This window comes from Amia ocellicauda, unplaced genomic scaffold (assembly GCF_036373705.1).
Source record: "Amia ocellicauda isolate fAmiCal2 unplaced genomic scaffold, fAmiCal2.hap1 HAP1_SCAFFOLD_243, whole genome shotgun sequence".
Classification (NCBI taxonomy): domain Eukaryota; kingdom Metazoa; phylum Chordata; class Actinopteri; order Amiiformes; family Amiidae; genus Amia; species Amia ocellicauda.
In genome coordinates, this window is record NW_027102806.1 from 25,805 (window position 1) to 38,103 (window position 12,299).

The 12,299-nt window shown below is 52.8% G+C and overlaps 26 non-coding genes across 26 annotated transcripts; all 26 read right to left on the reverse strand.

Annotated features, from left to right (window-relative positions):
- Window positions 1–189: 189 nt before the first annotated feature.
- LOC136726159 (U2 spliceosomal RNA) lies at window positions 190–380 on the reverse strand. The gene has a single exon (XR_010807989.1). It is a non-coding gene; the product is annotated as a U2 spliceosomal RNA (small nuclear RNA).
- Window positions 381–556: 176 nt separating this feature from the next.
- LOC136726113 (U5 spliceosomal RNA) lies at window positions 557–672 on the reverse strand. Its single transcript, XR_010807948.1, has one exon. It is a non-coding gene; the product is annotated as a U5 spliceosomal RNA (small nuclear RNA).
- Window positions 673–1,127: 455 nt separating this feature from the next.
- LOC136726160 (U2 spliceosomal RNA) lies at window positions 1,128–1,318 on the reverse strand. Its single transcript, XR_010807990.1, has one exon. It is a non-coding gene; the product is annotated as a U2 spliceosomal RNA (small nuclear RNA).
- A 176-nt stretch (window positions 1,319–1,494) lies between these two features.
- LOC136726115 (U5 spliceosomal RNA) lies at window positions 1,495–1,610 on the reverse strand. Its single transcript, XR_010807949.1, has one exon. It is a non-coding gene; the product is annotated as a U5 spliceosomal RNA (small nuclear RNA).
- A 450-nt stretch (window positions 1,611–2,060) lies between these two features.
- LOC136726161 (U2 spliceosomal RNA) lies at window positions 2,061–2,251 on the reverse strand. The gene has a single exon (XR_010807991.1). It is a non-coding gene; the product is annotated as a U2 spliceosomal RNA (small nuclear RNA).
- Window positions 2,252–2,427: 176 nt separating this feature from the next.
- Window positions 2,428–2,543, reverse strand: LOC136726116 (U5 spliceosomal RNA). Its single transcript, XR_010807950.1, has one exon. It is a non-coding gene; the product is annotated as a U5 spliceosomal RNA (small nuclear RNA).
- A 451-nt stretch (window positions 2,544–2,994) lies between these two features.
- Window positions 2,995–3,185, reverse strand: LOC136726162 (U2 spliceosomal RNA). The gene has a single exon (XR_010807992.1). It is a non-coding gene; the product is annotated as a U2 spliceosomal RNA (small nuclear RNA).
- A 176-nt stretch (window positions 3,186–3,361) lies between these two features.
- On the reverse strand, window positions 3,362–3,477 carry LOC136726117 (U5 spliceosomal RNA). Its single transcript, XR_010807951.1, has one exon. It is a non-coding gene; the product is annotated as a U5 spliceosomal RNA (small nuclear RNA).
- Window positions 3,478–3,929: 452 nt separating this feature from the next.
- LOC136726163 (U2 spliceosomal RNA) lies at window positions 3,930–4,120 on the reverse strand. The gene has a single exon (XR_010807993.1). It is a non-coding gene; the product is annotated as a U2 spliceosomal RNA (small nuclear RNA).
- A 176-nt stretch (window positions 4,121–4,296) lies between these two features.
- On the reverse strand, window positions 4,297–4,412 carry LOC136726119 (U5 spliceosomal RNA). Its single transcript, XR_010807953.1, has one exon. It is a non-coding gene; the product is annotated as a U5 spliceosomal RNA (small nuclear RNA).
- A 451-nt stretch (window positions 4,413–4,863) lies between these two features.
- On the reverse strand, window positions 4,864–5,054 carry LOC136726164 (U2 spliceosomal RNA). The gene has a single exon (XR_010807994.1). It is a non-coding gene; the product is annotated as a U2 spliceosomal RNA (small nuclear RNA).
- Window positions 5,055–5,230: 176 nt separating this feature from the next.
- Window positions 5,231–5,346, reverse strand: LOC136726120 (U5 spliceosomal RNA). The gene has a single exon (XR_010807954.1). It is a non-coding gene; the product is annotated as a U5 spliceosomal RNA (small nuclear RNA).
- Window positions 5,347–5,802: 456 nt separating this feature from the next.
- LOC136726165 (U2 spliceosomal RNA) lies at window positions 5,803–5,993 on the reverse strand. Its single transcript, XR_010807995.1, has one exon. It is a non-coding gene; the product is annotated as a U2 spliceosomal RNA (small nuclear RNA).
- Window positions 5,994–6,169: 176 nt separating this feature from the next.
- Window positions 6,170–6,285, reverse strand: LOC136726121 (U5 spliceosomal RNA). The gene has a single exon (XR_010807955.1). It is a non-coding gene; the product is annotated as a U5 spliceosomal RNA (small nuclear RNA).
- Window positions 6,286–6,733: 448 nt separating this feature from the next.
- LOC136726166 (U2 spliceosomal RNA) lies at window positions 6,734–6,924 on the reverse strand. Its single transcript, XR_010807996.1, has one exon. It is a non-coding gene; the product is annotated as a U2 spliceosomal RNA (small nuclear RNA).
- Window positions 6,925–7,100: 176 nt separating this feature from the next.
- LOC136726122 (U5 spliceosomal RNA) lies at window positions 7,101–7,216 on the reverse strand. The gene has a single exon (XR_010807956.1). It is a non-coding gene; the product is annotated as a U5 spliceosomal RNA (small nuclear RNA).
- A 447-nt stretch (window positions 7,217–7,663) lies between these two features.
- On the reverse strand, window positions 7,664–7,854 carry LOC136726167 (U2 spliceosomal RNA). Its single transcript, XR_010807997.1, has one exon. It is a non-coding gene; the product is annotated as a U2 spliceosomal RNA (small nuclear RNA).
- Window positions 7,855–8,030: 176 nt separating this feature from the next.
- LOC136726123 (U5 spliceosomal RNA) lies at window positions 8,031–8,146 on the reverse strand. The gene has a single exon (XR_010807957.1). It is a non-coding gene; the product is annotated as a U5 spliceosomal RNA (small nuclear RNA).
- A 452-nt stretch (window positions 8,147–8,598) lies between these two features.
- On the reverse strand, window positions 8,599–8,789 carry LOC136726170 (U2 spliceosomal RNA). Its single transcript, XR_010807999.1, has one exon. It is a non-coding gene; the product is annotated as a U2 spliceosomal RNA (small nuclear RNA).
- A 176-nt stretch (window positions 8,790–8,965) lies between these two features.
- LOC136726124 (U5 spliceosomal RNA) lies at window positions 8,966–9,081 on the reverse strand. Its single transcript, XR_010807958.1, has one exon. It is a non-coding gene; the product is annotated as a U5 spliceosomal RNA (small nuclear RNA).
- A 453-nt stretch (window positions 9,082–9,534) lies between these two features.
- LOC136726171 (U2 spliceosomal RNA) lies at window positions 9,535–9,725 on the reverse strand. Its single transcript, XR_010808000.1, has one exon. It is a non-coding gene; the product is annotated as a U2 spliceosomal RNA (small nuclear RNA).
- Window positions 9,726–9,901: 176 nt separating this feature from the next.
- Window positions 9,902–10,017, reverse strand: LOC136726126 (U5 spliceosomal RNA). Its single transcript, XR_010807959.1, has one exon. It is a non-coding gene; the product is annotated as a U5 spliceosomal RNA (small nuclear RNA).
- Window positions 10,018–10,470: 453 nt separating this feature from the next.
- LOC136726172 (U2 spliceosomal RNA) lies at window positions 10,471–10,661 on the reverse strand. Its single transcript, XR_010808001.1, has one exon. It is a non-coding gene; the product is annotated as a U2 spliceosomal RNA (small nuclear RNA).
- Window positions 10,662–10,837: 176 nt separating this feature from the next.
- On the reverse strand, window positions 10,838–10,960 carry LOC136726149 (U5 spliceosomal RNA). Its single transcript, XR_010807980.1, has one exon. It is a non-coding gene; the product is annotated as a U5 spliceosomal RNA (small nuclear RNA).
- A 449-nt stretch (window positions 10,961–11,409) lies between these two features.
- Window positions 11,410–11,600, reverse strand: LOC136726173 (U2 spliceosomal RNA). The gene has a single exon (XR_010808002.1). It is a non-coding gene; the product is annotated as a U2 spliceosomal RNA (small nuclear RNA).
- A 176-nt stretch (window positions 11,601–11,776) lies between these two features.
- Window positions 11,777–11,892, reverse strand: LOC136726127 (U5 spliceosomal RNA). Its single transcript, XR_010807960.1, has one exon. It is a non-coding gene; the product is annotated as a U5 spliceosomal RNA (small nuclear RNA).
- Between the last annotated feature and the right edge of the window lie 407 nt (window positions 11,893–12,299).

A 12,299-nucleotide genomic window follows, 5' to 3' on the forward strand; every position in this document is an offset into this window, starting at 1 on the left:
TCCTAGCCCAGTCGGCGAGGGAGCTCAGCACCGTGCTGTGCCTTTCTCTGCCTCTCCCTTTACTGCCAGGTCAGTGATGACATCACAGAACTCATCGCTCGGCAGGCTGCAATGACATCACAAAGCACGTACATTCTATCACGGCAGGCAGGCTTTTTTGTCTTTCTTTCAACCCAAGAATGATAAGGAGGTGCGTGCACCTTTCCCGGAAACACTGCAATACCGGGCCGATGCGTAAAGCGGGTGGAGCAAGCTCCCTCTCCGACTCCCCGTTGCAAAAATCCGTTTAATATGTTGTCCCCACATGGGGGACGTATCAGATATTAAACTGATAAGAACAGATACTACACTTGATCTTAGCCAAAAGGCCGAGAAGCGATACCTGCAATGGGCTCCCCCCAGAACGCCAGCGGCACAGGCCAGGAGGTAGCACCCCAGGAGAGGGCGCCACCGGCAGGGCTGCTACCGCTGCTGGGTACCCTAGCAAGCTTATTTGCTTGACATTGACCACCTCCACCTTATATGCCTGATCTGCTGTTCACCTGGATCACAGCTCCGCCCCAACAGGGCAGAGCCTCCCAAAAAATGGTACAAACTCATCCATGTCCCCCTCCACGGAATGCTTTAGTAAAAGGCGAAAGCGTTATGCGTATTGAAGGGAAACCCGAGTCCAAGATGCTTCCAACCAGCTCCTGGGTGCTCCCTGCGGCCGCAGGCCATGCTCCAGACAGCCGGGAGGGAGGGGGGGGAGAGAGAGAGAGAGAGAGAGAGAGAGAGAGAGAGAGAGAGAGAGAGAGAGAGAGAGAGAGAGAGAGACACACACACACACACACACACACACTGTTCAATGTGCACACAAGAGAGAGCTCAAAATCATGGACATACAGATCAAAATCGATTCACAATATGAATACTACAATTGTTCATTTCCTGTGTCTTCCTAGCCCAGTCGGCGAGGGAGCTCAGCACCGTGCTGTGCCTTTCTCTGCCTCTCCCTTTACTGCCAGGTCAGTGATGACATCACAGAACTCATCGCTCGGCAGGCTGCAATGACATCACAAAGCACGTACATTCTATCACGGCAGGCAGGCTTTTTTGTCTTTCTTTCAACCCAAGAATGATAAGGAGGTGCGTGCACCTTTCCCGGAAACACTGCAATACCGGGCCGATGCGTAAAGCGGGTGGAGCAAGCTCCCTCTCCGACTCCCCGTTGCAAAAATCCGTTTAATATGTTGTCCCCACATGGGGGACGTATCAGATATTAAACTGATAAGAACAGATACTACACTTGATCTTAGCCAAAAGGCCGAGAAGCGATACCTGCAATGGGCTCCCCCCAGAACGCCAGCGGCACAGGCCAGGAGGTAGCACCCCAGGAGAGGGCGCCACCGGCAGGGCTGCTACCGCTGCTGGGTACCCTAGCAAGCTTATTTGCTTGACATTGACCACCTCCACCTTATATGCCTGATCTGCTGTTCACCTGGATCACAGCTCCGCCCCAACAGGGCAGAGCCTCCCAAAAAATGGTACAAACTCATCCATGTCCCCCTCCACGGAATGCTTTAGTAAAAGGCGAAAGCGTTATGCGTATTGAAGGGAAACCCGAGTCCAAGATGCTTCCAACCAGCTCCTGGGTGCTCCCTGCGGCCGCAGGCCATGCTCCAGACAGCCGGGAGGGAGGGGGGGGGAGAGAGAGAGAGAGAGAGAGAGAGAGAGAGAGAGAGAGAGAGAGAGAGAGAGAGAGAGAGAGACACACACACACACACACACACACTGTTCAATGTGCACACAAGAGAGAGCTCAAAATCATGGACATACAGATCAAAATCGATTCACAATATGAATACTACAATTGTTCATTTCCTGTGTCTTCCTAGCCCAGTCGGCGAGGGAGCTCAGCACCGTGCTGTGCCTTTCTCTGCCTCTCCCTTTACTGCCAGGTCAGTGATGACATCACAGAACTCATCGCTCGGCAGGCTGCAATGACATCACAAAGCACGTACATTCTATCACGGCAGGCAGGCTTTTTTGTCTTTCTTTCAACCCAAGAATGATAAGGAGGTGCGTGCACCTTTCCCGGAAACACTGCAATACCGGGCCGATGCGTAAAGCGGGTGGAGCAAGCTCCCTCTCCGACTCCCCGTTGCAAAAATCCGTTTAATATGTTGTCCCCACATGGGGGACGTATCAGATATTAAACTGATAAGAACAGATACTACACTTGATCTTAGCCAAAAGGCCGAGAAGCGATACCTGCAATGGGCTCCCCCCAGAACGCCAGCGGCACAGGCCAGGAGGTAGCACCCCAGGAGAGGGCGCCACCGGCAGGGCTGCTACCGCTGCTGGGTACCCTAGCAAGCTTATTTGCTTGACATTGACCACCTCCACCTTATATGCCTGATCTGCTGTTCACCTGGATCACAGCTCCGCCCCAACAGGGCAGAGCCTCCCAAAAAATGGTACAAACTCATCCATGTCCCCCTCCACGGAATGCTTTAGTAAAAGGCGAAAGCGTTATGCGTATTGAAGGGAAACCCGAGTCCAAGATGCTTCCAACCAGCTCCTGGGTGCTCCCTGCGGCCGCAGGCCATGCTCCAGACAGCCGGGAGGGAGGGGGGGGAGAGAGAGAGAGAGAGAGAGAGAGAGAGAGAGAGAGAGAGAGAGAGAGAGAGAGAGAGAGAGAGACACACACACACACACACACACACTGTTCAATGTGCACACAAGAGAGAGCTCAAAATCATGGACATACAGATCAAAATCGATTCACAATATGAATACTACAATTGTTCATTTCCTGTGTCTTCCTAGCCCAGTCGGCGAGGGAGCTCAGCACCGTGCTGTGCCTTTCTCTGCCTCTCCCTTTACTGCCAGGTCAGTGATGACATCACAGAACTCATCGCTCGGCAGGCTGCAATGACATCACAAAGCACGTACATTCTATCACGGCAGGCAGGCTTTTTTGTCTTTCTTTCAACCCAAGAATGATAAGGAGGTGCGTGCACCTTTCCCGGAAACACTGCAATACCGGGCCGATGCGTAAAGCGGGTGGAGCAAGCTCCCTCTCCGACTCCCCGTTGCAAAAATCCGTTTAATATGTTGTCCCCACATGGGGGACGTATCAGATATTAAACTGATAAGAACAGATACTACACTTGATCTTAGCCAAAAGGCCGAGAAGCGATACCTGCAATGGGCTCCCCCCAGAACGCCAGCGGCACAGGCCAGGAGGTAGCACCCCAGGAGAGGGCGCCACCGGCAGGGCTGCTACCGCTGCTGGGTACCCTAGCAAGCTTATTTGCTTGACATTGACCACCTCCACCTTATATGCCTGATCTGCTGTTCACCTGGATCACAGCTCCGCCCCAACAGGGCAGAGCCTCCCAAAAAATGGTACAAACTCATCCATGTCCCCCTCCACGGAATGCTTTAGTAAAAGGCGAAAGCGTTATGCGTATTGAAGGGAAACCCGAGTCCAAGATGCTTCCAACCAGCTCCTGGGTGCTCCCTGCGGCCGCAGGCCATGCTCCAGACAGCCGGGAGGGAGGGGGGGGGAGAGAGAGAGAGAGAGAGAGAGAGAGAGAGAGAGAGAGAGAGAGAGAGAGAGAGAGAGAGAGAGACACACACACACACACACACACACTGTTCAATGTGCACACAAGAGAGAGCTCAAAATCATGGACATACAGATCAAAATCGATTCACAATATGAATACTACAATTGTTCATTTCCTGTGTCTTCCTAGCCCAGTCGGCGAGGGAGCTCAGCACCGTGCTGTGCCTTTCTCTGCCTCTCCCTTTACTGCCAGGTCAGTGATGACATCACAGAACTCATCGCTCGGCAGGCTGCAATGACATCACAAAGCACGTACATTCTATCACGGCAGGCAGGCTTTTTTGTCTTTCTTTCAACCCAAGAATGATAAGGAGGTGCGTGCACCTTTCCCGGAAACACTGCAATACCGGGCCGATGCGTAAAGCGGGTGGAGCAAGCTCCCTCTCCGACTCCCCGTTGCAAAAATCCGTTTAATATGTTGTCCCCACATGGGGGACGTATCAGATATTAAACTGATAAGAACAGATACTACACTTGATCTTAGCCAAAAGGCCGAGAAGCGATACCTGCAATGGGCTCCCCCCAGAACGCCAGCGGCACAGGCCAGGAGGTAGCACCCCAGGAGAGGGCGCCACCGGCAGGGCTGCTACCGCTGCTGGGTACCCTAGCAAGCTTATTTGCTTGACATTGACCACCTCCACCTTATATGCCTGATCTGCTGTTCACCTGGATCACAGCTCCGCCCCAACAGGGCAGAGCCTCCCAAAAAATGGTACAAACTCATCCATGTCCCCCTCCACGGAATGCTTTAGTAAAAGGCGAAAGCGTTATGCGTATTGAAGGGAAACCCGAGTCCAAGATGCTTCCAACCAGCTCCTGGGTGCTCCCTGCGGCCGCAGGCCATGCTCCAGACAGCCGGGAGGGAGGGGGGGGGAGAGAGAGAGAGAGAGAGAGAGAGAGAGAGAGAGAGAGAGAGAGAGAGAGAGAGAGAGAGAGAGACACACACACACACACACACACACTGTTCAATGTGCACACAAGAGAGAGCTCAAAATCATGGACATACAGATCAAAATCGATTCACAATATGATACTACAATTGTTCATTTCCTGTGTCTTCCTAGCCCAGTCGGCGAGGGAGCTCAGCACCGTGCTGTGCCTTTCTCTGCCTCTCCCTTTACTGCCAGGTCAGTGATGACATCACAGAACTCATCGCTCGGCAGGCTGCAATGACATCACAAAGCACGTACATTCTATCACGGCAGGCAGGCTTTTTTGTCTTTCTTTCAACCCAAGAATGATAAGGAGGTGCGTGCACCTTTCCCGGAAACACTGCAATACCGGGCCGATGCGTAAAGCGGGTGGAGCAAGCTCCCTCTCCGACTCCCCGTTGCAAAAATCCGTTTAATATGTTGTCCCCACATGGGGGACGTATCAGATATTAAACTGATAAGAACAGATACTACACTTGATCTTAGCCAAAAGGCCGAGAAGCGATACCTGCAATGGGCTCCCCCCAGAACGCCAGCGGCACAGGCCAGGAGGTAGCACCCCAGGAGAGGGCGCCACCGGCAGGGCTGCTACCGCTGCTGGGTACCCTAGCAAGCTTATTTGCTTGACATTGACCACCTCCACCTTATATGCCTGATCTGCTGTTCACCTGGATCACAGCTCCGCCCCAACAGGGCAGAGCCTCCCAAAAAATGGTACAAACTCATCCATGTCCCCCTCCACGGAATGCTTTAGTAAAAGGCGAAAGCGTTATGCGTATTGAAGGGAAACCCGAGTCCAAGATGCTTCCAACCAGCTCCTGGGTGCTCCCTGCGGCCGCAGGCCATGCTCCAGACAGCCGGGAGGGAGGGGGGGGGAGAGAGAGAGAGAGAGAGAGAGAGAGAGAGAGAGAGAGAGAGAGAGAGAGAGAGAGAGAGAGAGAGAGACACACACACACACACACACACACTGTTCAATGTGCACACAAGAGAGAGCTCAAAATCATGGACATACAGATCAAAATCGATTCACAATATGAATACTACAATTGTTCATTTCCTGTGTCTTCCTAGCCCAGTCGGCGAGGGAGCTCAGCACCGTGCTGTGCCTTTCTCTGCCTCTCCCTTTACTGCCAGGTCAGTGATGACATCACAGAACTCATCGCTCGGCAGGCTGCAATGACATCACAAAGCACGTACATTCTATCACGGCAGGCAGGCTTTTTTGTCTTTCTTTCAACCCAAGAATGATAAGGAGGTGCGTGCACCTTTCCCGGAAACACTGCAATACCGGGCCGATGCGTAAAGCGGGTGGAGCAAGCTCCCTCTCCGACTCCCCGTTGCAAAAATCCGTTTAATATGTTGTCCCCACATGGGGGACGTATCAGATATTAAACTGATAAGAACAGATACTACACTTGATCTTAGCCAAAAGGCCGAGAAGCGATACCTGCAATGGGCTCCCCCCAGAACGCCAGCGGCACAGGCCAGGAGGTAGCACCCCAGGAGAGGGCGCCACCGGCAGGGCTGCTACCGCTGCTGGGTACCCTAGCAAGCTTATTTGCTTGACATTGACCACCTCCACCTTATATGCCTGATCTGCTGTTCACCTGGATCACAGCTCCGCCCCAACAGGGCAGAGCCTCCCAAAAAATGGTACAAACTCATCCATGTCCCCCTCCACGGAATGCTTTAGTAAAAGGCGAAAGCGTTATGCGTATTGAAGGGAAACCCGAGTCCAAGATGCTTCCAACCAGCTCCTGGGTGCTCCCTGCGGCCGCAGGCCATGCTCCAGACAGCCGGGAGGGAGGGGGGGGGAGAGAGAGAGAGAGAGAGAGAGAGAGAGAGAGAGAGAGAGAGAGAGAGAGAGAGAGAGAGAGAGAGAGACACACACACACACACTGTTCAATGTGCACACAAGAGAGAGCTCAAAATCATGGACATACAGATCAAAATCGATTCACAATATGAATACTACAATTGTTCATTTCCTGTGTCTTCCTAGCCCAGTCGGCGAGGGAGCTCAGCACCGTGCTGTGCCTTTCTCTGCCTCTCCCTTTACTGCCAGGTCAGTGATGACATCACAGAACTCATCGCTCGGCAGGCTGCAATGACATCACAAAGCACGTACATTCTATCACGGCAGGCAGGCTTTTTTGTCTTTCTTTCAACCCAAGAATGATAAGGAGGTGCGTGCACCTTTCCCGGAAACACTGCAATACCGGGCCGATGCGTAAAGCGGGTGGAGCAAGCTCCCTCTCCGACTCCCCGTTGCAAAAATCCGTTTAATATGTTGTCCCCACATGGGGGACGTATCAGATATTAAACTGATAAGAACAGATACTACACTTGATCTTAGCCAAAAGGCCGAGAAGCGATACCTGCAATGGGCTCCCCCCAGAACGCCAGCGGCACAGGCCAGGAGGTAGCACCCCAGGAGAGGGCGCCACCGGCAGGGCTGCTACCGCTGCTGGGTACCCTAGCAAGCTTATTTGCTTGACATTGACCACCTCCACCTTATATGCCTGATCTGCTGTTCACCTGGATCACAGCTCCGCCCCAACAGGGCAGAGCCTCCCAAAAAATGGTACAAACTCATCCATGTCCCCCTCCACGGAATGCTTTAGTAAAAGGCGAAAGCGTTATGCGTATTGAAGGGAAACCCGAGTCCAAGATGCTTCCAACCAGCTCCTGGGTGCTCCCTGCGGCCGCAGGCCATGCTCCAGACAGCCGGGAGGGAGGGGGGGGAGAGAGAGAGAGAGAGAGAGAGAGAGAGAGAGAGAGAGAGAGAGAGAGAGAGAGAGAGAGACACACACACACACACACACACACTGTTCAATGTGCACACAAGAGAGAGCTCAAAATCATGGACATACAGATCAAAATCGATTCACAATATGAATACTACAATTGTTCATTTCCTGTGTCTTCCTAGCCCAGTCGGCGAGGGAGCTCAGCACCGTGCTGTGCCTTTCTCTGCCTCTCCCTTTACTGCCAGGTCAGTGATGACATCACAGAACTCATCGCTCGGCAGGCTGCAATGACATCACAAAGCACGTACATTCTATCACGGCAGGCAGGCTTTTTTGTCTTTCTTTCAACCCAAGAATGATAAGGAGGTGCGTGCACCTTTCCCGGAAACACTGCAATACCGGGCCGATGCGTAAAGCGGGTGGAGCAAGCTCCCTCTCCGACTCCCCGTTGCAAAAATCCGTTTAATATGTTGTCCCCACATGGGGGACGTATCAGATATTAAACTGATAAGAACAGATACTACACTTGATCTTAGCCAAAAGGCCGAGAAGCGATACCTGCAATGGGCTCCCCCCAGAACGCCAGCGGCACAGGCCAGGAGGTAGCACCCCAGGAGAGGGCGCCACCGGCAGGGCTGCTACCGCTGCTGGGTACCCTAGCAAGCTTATTTGCTTGACATTGACCACCTCCACCTTATATGCCTGATCTGCTGTTCACCTGGATCACAGCTCCGCCCCAACAGGGCAGAGCCTCCCAAAAAATGGTACAAACTCATCCATGTCCCCCTCCACGGAATGCTTTAGTAAAAGGCGAAAGCGTTATGCGTATTGAAGGGAAACCCGAGTCCAAGATGCTTCCAACCAGCTCCTGGGTGCTCCCTGCGGCCGCAGGCCATGCTCCAGACAGCCGGGAGGGAGGGGGGGAGAGAGAGAGAGAGAGAGAGAGAGAGAGAGAGAGAGAGAGAGAGAGAGAGAGAGAGAGAGAGAGAGACACACACACACACACACACACACTGTTCAATGTGCACACAAGAGAGAGCTCAAAATCATGGACATACAGATCAAAATCGATTCACAATATGAATACTACAATTGTTCATTTCCTGTGTCTTCCTAGCCCAGTCGGCGAGGGAGCTCAGCACCGTGCTGTGCCTTTCTCTGCCTCTCCCTTTACTGCCAGGTCAGTGATGACATCACAGAACTCATCGCTCGGCAGGCTGCAATGACATCACAAAGCACGTACATTCTATCACGGCAGGCAGGCTTTTTTGTCTTTCTTTCAACCCAAGAATGATAAGGAGGTGCGTGCACCTTTCCCGGAAACACTGCAATACCGGGCCGATGCGTAAAGCGGGTGGAGCAAGCTCCCTCTCCGACTCCCCGTTGCAAAAATCCGTTTAATATGTTGTCCCCACATGGGGGACGTATCAGATATTAAACTGATAAGAACAGATACTACACTTGATCTTAGCCAAAAGGCCGAGAAGCGATACCTGCAATGGGCTCCCCCCAGAACGCCAGCGGCACAGGCCAGGAGGTAGCACCCCAGGAGAGGGCGCCACCGGCAGGGCTGCTACCGCTGCTGGGTACCCTAGCAAGCTTATTTGCTTGACATTGACCACCTCCACCTTATATGCCTGATCTGCTGTTCACCTGGATCACAGCTCCGCCCCAACAGGGCAGAGCCTCCCAAAAAATGGTACAAACTCATCCATGTCCCCCTCCACGGAATGCTTTAGTAAAAGGCGAAAGCGTTATGCGTATTGAAGGGAAACCCGAGTCCAAGATGCTTCCAACCAGCTCCTGGGTGCTCCCTGCGGCCGCAGGCCATGCTCCAGACAGCCGGGAGGGAGGGGGGGGAGAGAGAGAGAGAGAGAGAGAGAGAGAGAGAGAGAGAGAGAGAGAGAGAGAGAGAGAGAGAGAGAGACACACACACACACACACACACACTGTTCAATGTGCACACAAGAGAGAGCTCAAAATCATGGACATACAGATCAAAATCGATTCACAATATGAATACTACAATTGTTCATTTCCTGTGTCTTCCTAGCCCAGTCGGCGAGGGAGCTCAGCACCGTGCTGTGCCTTTCTCTGCCTCTCCCTTTACTGCCAGGTCAGTGATGACATCACAGAACTCATCGCTCGGCAGGCTGCAATGACATCACAAAGCACGTACATTCTATCACGGCAGGCAGGCTTTTTTGTCTTTCTTTCAACCCAAGAATGATAAGGAGGTGCGTGCACCTTTCCCGGAAACACTGCAATACCGGGCCGATGCGTAAAGCGGGTGGAGCAAGCTCCCTCTCCGACTCCCCGTTGCAAAAATCCGTTTAATATGTTGTCCCCACATGGGGGACGTATCAGATATTAAACTGATAAGAACAGATACTACACTTGATCTTAGCCAAAAGGCCGAGAAGCGATACCTGCAATGGGCTCCCCCCAGAACGCCAGCGGCACAGGCCAGGAGGTAGCACCCCAGGAGAGGGCGCCACCGGCAGGGCTGCTACCGCTGCTGGGTACCCTAGCAAGCTTATTTGCTTGACATTGACCACCTCCACCTTATATGCCTGATCTGCTGTTCACCTGGATCACAGCTCCGCCCCAACAGGGCAGAGCCTCCCAAAAAATGGTACAAACTCATCCATGTCCCCCTCCACGGAATGCTTTAGTAAAAGGCGAAAGCGTTATGCGTATTGAAGGGAAACCCGAGTCCAAGATGCTTCCAACCAGCTCCTGGGTGCTCCCTGCGGCCGCAGGCCATGCTCCAGACAGCCGGGAGGGAGGGGGGAGAGAGAGAGAGAGAGAGAGAGAGAGAGAGAGAGAGAGAGAGAGAGAGAGAGAGAGAGAGAGAGAGAGACACACACACACACACACACACACTGTTCAATGTGCACACAAGAGAGAGCTCAAAATCATGGACATACAGATCAAAATCGATTCACAATATGAATACTACAATTGTTCATTTCCTGTGTCTTCCTAGCCCAGTCGGCGAGGGAGCTCAGCACCGTGCTGTGCCTTTCTCTGCCTCTCCCTTTACTGCCAGGTCAGTGATGACATCACAGAACTCATCGCTCGGCAGGCTGCAATGACATCACAAAGCACGTACATTCTATCACGGCAGGCAGGCTTTTTTGTCTTTCTTTCAACCCAAGAATGATAAGGAGGTGCGTGCACCTTTCCCGGAAACACTGCAATACCGGGCCGATGCGTAAAGCGGGTGGAGCAAGCTCCCTCTCCGACTCCCCGTTGCAAAAATCCGTTTAATATGTTGTCCCCACATGGGGGACGTATCAGATATTAAACTGATAAGAACAGATACTACACTTGATCTTAGCCAAAAGGCCGAGAAGCGATACCTGCAATGGGCTCCCCCCAGAACGCCAGCGGCACAGGCCAGGAGGTAGCACCCCAGGAGAGGGCGCCACCGGCAGGGCTGCTACCGCTGCTGGGTACCCTAGCAAGCTTATTTGCTTGACATTGACCACCTCCACCTTATATGCCTGATCTGCTGTTCACCTGGATCACAGCTCCGCCCCAACAGGGCAGAGCCTCCCAAAAAATGGTACAAACTCATCCATGTCCCCCTCCACGGAATGCTTTAGGCTTTAGTAAAAGGCGAAAGCGTTATGCGTATTGAAGGGAAACCCGAGTCCAAGATGCTTCCAACCAGCTCCTGGGTGCTCCCTGCGGCCGCAGGCCATGCTCCAGACAGCCGGGAGGGAGGAGAGAGAGAGAGAGAGAGAGAGAGAGAGAGAGAGAGAGAGAGAGAGAGAGAGAGAGAGAGAGAGAGAGACACACACACACACACACACACACTGTTCAATGTGCACACAAGAGAGAGCTCAAAATCATGGACATACAGATCAAAATCGATTCACAATATGAATACTACAATTGTTCATTTCCTGTGTCTTCCTAGCCCAGTCGGCGAGGGAGCTCAGCACCGTGCTGTGCCTTTCTCTGCCTCTCCCTTTACTGCCAGGTCAGTGATGACATCACAGAACTCATCGCTCGGCAGGCTGCAATGACATCACAAAGCACGTACATTCTATCACGGCAGGCAGGCTTTTTTGTCTTTCTTTCAACCCAAGAATGATAAGGAGGTGCGTGCACCTTTCCCGGAAACACTGCAATACCGGGCCGATGCGTAAAGCGGGTGGAGCAAGCTCCCTCTCCGACTCCCCGTTGCAAAAATCCGTTTAATATGTTGTCCCCACATGGGGGACGTATCAGATATTAAACTGATAAGAACAGATACTACACTTGATCTTAGCCAAAAGGCCGAGAAGCGATACCTGCAATGGGCTCCCCCCAGAACGCCAGCGGCACAGGCCAGGAGGTAGCACCCCAGGAGAGGGCGCCACCGGCAGGGCTGCTACCGCTGCTGGGTACCCTAGCAAGCTTATTTGCTTGACATTGACCACCTCCACCTTATATGCCTGATCTGCTGTTCACCTGGATCACAGCTCCGCCCCAACAGGGCAGAGCCTCCCAAAAAATGGTACAAACTCATCCATGTCCCCCTCCACGGAATGCTTTAGTAAAAGGCGAAAGCGTTATGCGTATTGAAGGGAAACCCGAGTCCAAGATGCTTCCAACCAGCTCCTGGGTGCTCCCTGCGGCCGCAGGCCATGCTCCAGACAGCCGGGAGGGAGGGGGGGAGAGAGAGAGAGAGAGAGAGAGAGAGAGAGAGAGAGAGAGAGAGAGAGAGAGAGAGAGAGAGAGACACACACACACACACACACACTGTTCAATGTGCACACAAGAGAGAGCTCAAAATCATGGACATACAGATCAAAATCGATTCACAATATGAATACTACAATTGTTCATTTCCTGTGTCTTCCTAGCCCAGTCGGCGAGGGAGCTCAGCACCGTGCTGTGCCTTTCTCTGCCTCTCCCTTTACTGCCAGGTCAGTGATGACATCACAGAACTCATCGCTCGGCAGGCTGCAATGACATCACAAAGCACGTACATTCTATCACGGCAGG